Here is a 6,454-nt window from a genome sequence, read left to right on the forward strand (position 1 = left end):
GGGATATCAAAGAGATTGTCTGATGATTTCCACATTCCATTGGGTCACTTCTCTTTGGAATGGGCACAAATATGGATCTCTTCCAATCAGTTGGCCAGACAATTGTCTTCCAAATTTCTTGGCAGAGATGAGTGAGTGCCTCCTGTGCTGCCTCACTTCCTTGAAACATTTCAATTTTTATTTCATCAATTCTTGGTGCCTTGTTCCTTGTCAATTCCTTCAATGCAACTCGGACTTCTTTCTTCAGTATCATTGGCTCTTGATCATATGTTACCTCTTAAAACGGTTGATCATCAACCACTTCCTTTTGCTACAGTGCCTCTGAATTCCTTCCAGACACAACATTAAATAACTATAAATCTGCAAAACACCTCATAACATGCATGACCATGGAGGGCATTATAATGATTGAAATTAGTCAAGTACAAAATGTCAAATATTATATGAGACTGCTATTATAATAAATCAAGAAAAGGTTTCCACACTAAAAACCATCCTTAGATGCTTATCATGAGTTGAAAGGAAAAGGAAGGTAAATTGCGAACTAAAAGTTGGATACCTATTAACTTACATAGAAGGTAAGGCAATATACAATAAGAGGAAGTTAGCAAAATGACAGAGGCAGAGGAAGAGCAGAAGGAGTGTAATAGGTAAGGCAACAGAAGTAAATGTTGTTAAATACACAATTCTACAATAGTGGTGATCTATAAGTGGTTGCATGGACAGACATATAAGCTGAACAAGAGTAGAAGTCTTCCAATTAATATACAACAATTTGACAAAGGATATTCCTACCTAATTGCAAATATATGCACAAATGTGGTGGTGCATACAGGGAGCAAAGCTATGAATACATCTTTGACACAACTAACACCCTGAGGAAATGAATCACTGGGTCTGGGGGCTCAGGACCCTGGTTTCAGGGGCCATCAAGGTCAACTGGCATAACAAAATCCAGTGTTCTACATCCTACTTTGGTGAATAACCACTCGGGATCTTAAAAGTTCATGAGCAACCATCTAAGATACAACTATTGGTCTCTCCCAAGGGACAGAAGAGTGATGAAAATCAAAGACCCGTGGAAACAATTAGTACAGTGGACTAACAGACCATCCAGAGTCTCTGGCACCATTACCATCTGCTCTGAAAGGGATCACATTAGAAAGTTTTATATATTGTGGTACAAAAATGTGTAACAAAACTCAAAATTATTGAAAAAAAAAGACGAGGCTTGCTGTCAGGGATTGGTGGCTCCCTTGAGAGTAGGGCCCTTCGTCTCCCTTCAGGATTGGAAATGAACTCATCACCATGGCTTAATTTTCAGTCGAAAAACAGGTTGATAAGGGCAACAATAACAATAGAGAAGCACGCACATCTTAGAATAATCAAACATTTTAGATCAAAAGTGCAGTAGTTACCCAAGAACAATGTTCAAAAGGGTTGGGAAAGGAGAAATGGAAATAAGAAAACAATGGGCAGAAGAGAAACAAATGATGTTATGTTATAGGGTTTGCAATGACATAAAACAAAATGTGTATGAATTGTTAAATGGAATACCGATCAGCTCTGTAAATCTTCACCCAATTCACAAGTTAAAAAAACAAAAAGCTAAATTTCTTTATTGTTTACTAATGTGCTATATACACTAGTAACCACAAAACAATAAAGGAGGGACAATTAATGCCCTACTTTAGAATGATGGTACTGAGGTACAGAAAGGTTATGTACTTTGCCACAAACCACACAGGTGATCAATGATGGAGCCCAGATTGAAATGCAACAGTCTAACTCTCTCTTTTGCTTTTTGATACATTTATCTACAACAAGGGCTCCTGGTGTGGTGCTGTAGGATAAGCACTAGACTGCACACCACAAGGTTGACAGTTCAAACGAATCAGCTGCTCCCCAGAAGTCCTGCACAGGGTTGCTGAGTCAGAACCAACTCGATGGCACTTAACAACAACAATCTAAAGGTATACTTCATTTTTTTTGCACTTTGAATATGCATATTTCTTAATAAATTGAAGGTATATGGCAACCTTGCATCTAATAAGCCTTGGTGCCATTTTTCCAACATGTTCTCACATCTATCTCATATATCGCATCTTATTAATTAAGGTATTTCCAGCTTTTTAAAAATGCTACTACACACCTAACATAATGATATAGTGCAAACGTAACTTTTATATGCACTGGCAAAACAAAAAATTGTTACTCACCTTATTGTAACAGTCACTTTACTGAGTGGTCTTGAACCAAATAGCAGTATCTCTAAGGTATGCCTACATTGATAAGTATTTATTGAGCACCTACTGAATATGTGCATCCTGGTGTGACACTATAGGATAAGCACTGGACTGCTAACTCCAAGGTAGATGGTTCAAAGCCATCAGTTGGTCTTTGGAAACTCTATACAGGATCGCACAGTCAGAACCAACTAGATGGCACTTAACAACAACTGTATATGCAGAAGACCCTCAATGACATGGATTGACACAGTGGCTACAGCAATGAGCTCAAACACAGCAACAATTGCCAGACTGGAATAAGACCAGGAAGTATTTTTAGATTCTGTTGTACACAGGGTCACTGAGTTGGAACTGACTCAATGGTACCTAACAACAACTAAATTCACAGAGTTGTACTAGAAAATGAAAATAGTGCAGTAGACAATACAGTTTATTCATGAAGCTCATCTTCTGATTAAAACATAGATAATAAATAAGGAAACAAACAAAACAGCTACAAATGGTGTAAAGGATAGTGCAATGTGTCTGGGAATGACTTATTTCTATAATGGTGTTCTGAAAAAGACTCTTGTAGTTTTGTTCTCAGTTTGCTCCTAAAAACAAGCAGGCCAGATAGCCAGTCTGGGGACCAGAGAAGGCATAGAAGGAAGAAAGACCACTCTCTGTCAAGGTACTCAGAGAAGTGACAAAAGTGCTAGTTTTATTCAGTGCACTGAATGTGCAATTTGGTTTAGGAAATGTTACTGAACTTGATCAAGTCTCAAGCTGGGACTAAAAGAATGGATTTGTTTAGAAGACATTTGGCATTCTGGGTGAAGTGTAGATAAGCACTGTACAGCTAACATCAAGGCTGGTGATCCAAACCCATCAGTCACTCCTTGGAAACCTATATAAGGTCTCCGAGTTGGAACCAACTTGACGGCAATTAACAATACAACAGACAACCCTCATGGCACTGTATGATAAGCACTGGACTGTTAACCATGAGGTAAGCAGTGCAAATCTACTAGCTGCTCCTTGGGAGAATGCGGAGGCTTTCTGCTACATTAAAGATTGACAGCTCCAGAAACACAATACAGGGTCGCTGTGTGTTGGAATCGACTTGATGGCATGAGTTTACCTCTGGATTTTTTGTTTAGAGTACAAACAAAGCAATCTGGATTGTTGTTAAGTGTTATCGAGTCAGTTCTGACTCATAGCAACCCTGTATAGAGTTTCCAAGGAGCAGCTGGTAGGTTTGAACTACCGAGCTTGTGATTTGAAGTGCTGATCTTTGTTGTTATTTTTTTGCTTAGAGTGCAAACACAGCATCTGGATAGAACAAGACAATAAAGCTGTACCTAAAAGAAGTACTGTGACAGTTGTTGTTGTTAAGGTGCCATCGAGTCAGTACCAACCCATCGCGACCCTATGCACAGCAGAATGAAACACTGCTCTATCCTGGGCCAACCTCACTACTGTTGCCACGCTTGAGTCCATCAATGCTGCCACTTGGCCAATCCATCTCATTTGGGGGAGGAGTCTTTCCTCTTTTTCTCTGACCCTCCCTTACCAAATATGATATCCTTCTCCAGTGACTGGTCCCTCCTGACAATATGTCCGAAGTATGAGAGACGAAGTTTAGCTATCCTGGCCTCCAAGGAGGACTCTGGCTGCACTTCTTCCAAAATGGATTAATTGATTCTTTTACCAGCCCATGACATTTTGATTAGGCAGGCTAGAATTATGCAAGAACTCCCATCTGTTATGAGTAGGGCAATAAGCATAGTCAGGCTATAAAAACCACTGCTATCAAGCTGATTCTGACTCATGACTATAGGACAGAGTAGAACTGCTCCATAGGGTTTGTGAGGTTGTAAACGTTTATAGAAGCAGATAGATAGCCTCAACCTTTCTTCTGCAAAGAGGCTGATGGGTTTGAACTGCCAACTTTTCAGTTAGCAGTCCAATGTTTAATTCACTGTGCTACCAGAGAACCTTATAATCAGATGATCCTGGGGAAAATAACTTCTGAATGCACTCAATTGCTAACCAAATGGTTGGAGGTTTCAGGCTACCCAGAAGTACCTTAGAAAAAGGTCTAGCAATCTGTTTGTAAAAAACTGGTCATCAGAAATCCATGGAGCACAGTTGTATTCTTACACATATGAGGTCAGCAAGAGTTGTAATCCACATGATGGCAACTAGCTGTCTGCAAGGTGGAAACCTATAATAATGAATCCAAATAAGAGACCACCACCCTTGACTTAAGAAATGTACAAAACTGAGAAGCAGTAATAGGAATTAGGCAAAAAGAAACTTCTGTGAGAGCCACTCCAAATATGCCTGTCTACAGCCTCAGCTGTTGTTACGTGCTGTCCAGTCAGTTTCAACTCAAAGCAGCCCAGTATAGGGTTTCCAAGGAGCGGCTGGTGGGTTTAAACCACCGACCTTGCAGTTAGCAGTCCAGTAGTTATCCTACAGTGCTACACCTACAGGTATAGCAGTGGCAACAGAAAAACATCTATAACATGGAATAACTCCAATACCATACTGAAGACACCATGTGTTCCCACAATGCATTTTCCAACAAGCCCCAATGGTTCAATGTTCTTTCTATGAAATAATATACATATAAGAAAGTCACCTATGCTTCCTGAGCATGGTTTATATTTCCTTTTTAAAATATAAATGAATAAAAATGTCGATACAGAATCATTCAAAAAGCATTACAAAATGTCCCTTACTTTTTAAACACTCAATGTAAACCATATTACTCTATTCTGATGGTGTACAATGTCCAAATGCAAACGACTTGTTTGTTTTATGGCCAGGTCCCACAATTTGTTGTTGTTAGGTGCCATCAAGTCAGTCTCTCATAGGTCACAACAAATTAAGATTTTTAAATTATTTTAAAGAATCAAAAGGTTTAGCATGTACCAGGGTTAGCATGTTGAATAGTGCCCTTGCTATTTTTATATCAAGCAACACTTCTCCGTGTGTAACTTTTTCCAAATGCTACTAACAAGGTCAAGGATCATACCCTATGGAAAAATAAGCCCTATATAATATAGATAAGATCTCTTACGATAGTTTATTTACAAATCTTATAACCATAAGAATTTTATTTATTTTTACATAATCTTTACATGTCATACCTTAAAATACTTATACTATTTGTGTCTATAATTTTTATATATTAGTTTTCACTATTATTCACTGTATCTTTAAAATGGCATTATTAAGTTTTACTGCATCCATTTTTTAAAAATGTCTTCCATTTCACCAGCATTTTAATGTGAATTATTTGGATCTCAAAACAACCCTGTGAAATACAACGTCCTCTCTGTATAGTTGCAGTGCTGGAGTCAGAAAGGTTAACTTGATGAATTCAAGATCGAACTGTAATTGGCCTAACCAGGCTCGTGGACCCCACTGCCTCTTCATAATAAACCTGGACTGCAACGAAAAGCTATGCTACTTCTTTCTTCCCTGCCAAATATTCTGAGTGTCGAAATGCAGCAGGAACACTAACTAGTTTTACTCTACAGTAAACAAACCTCAGCACAAGCTTCAGTCAAGACCCCATTCAACGCTGGGTTTGCTCCACTGCATAAAACTTATTAAAATTGATTATACCCTTAAAGCATAACCCACTCAATAGAACTGTCTTTTTCACTCAATGGGAACTTTAGTTAACAGACAGAAGTGACTCATGCCATTAACTAATGATTGTCTAAATTAACAATTTGTATGTCAAACGAAAAGAATGAATTGCGCAGACCCCTCTCCACCCGCAAAGTTGCTTAAGTGTCTAAGTGTGGTAGTAAAACACAAAGACGTGAAGCTAGACCTTCAGCGTCTCTCGTAGCCCTCGGGGAGCCCACCCCTCAAAAAAAGGCCACAGGGTCGCTTCCGCTCCCAATCTACCGAGCATGGGCCAAAGACCCACCGGGAACTGTGGTTGCCAGGATGTCACGGCTGTGGTGGTCCCCATTCCAAGGCGTCCCCCACCTGCCCCAGGTGTCCCGACCACCTGACAATCCCTGCCCGGGTAATGGATGCAGGACAGGAAACAGCCCTAAAGCGGCACCCGGTAGAGGCCGGGAGTTCTGGGATAAGTCCATTTCCGCCCCCAGCCCACATGGCCGCGGGTCGACCGCGCCCCCACGCGGCGTCCAGCGCGGCTTCTGTACCTAGAGGCCCGGGACCCCAAGAGAGAAGAG

General features: G+C 40.1%; 1 protein-coding gene across 1 annotated transcript in view; it reads right to left on the minus strand.

The window, feature by feature from the left end:
* The window catches only part of LOC102840903 (methionine aminopeptidase 1-like), a 149,437-nt gene that overhangs the window by 142,635 nt on the left and 348 nt on the right, over window positions 1-6,454 (minus strand). The window lies entirely within an intron of this gene.

This window comes from Chrysochloris asiatica, unplaced genomic scaffold, assembly GCF_000296735.1.
Source record: "Chrysochloris asiatica unplaced genomic scaffold, ChrAsi1.0 scaffold00216, whole genome shotgun sequence".
NCBI classification, from domain to species: Eukaryota; Metazoa; Chordata; class Mammalia; order Afrosoricida; family Chrysochloridae; genus Chrysochloris; species Chrysochloris asiatica.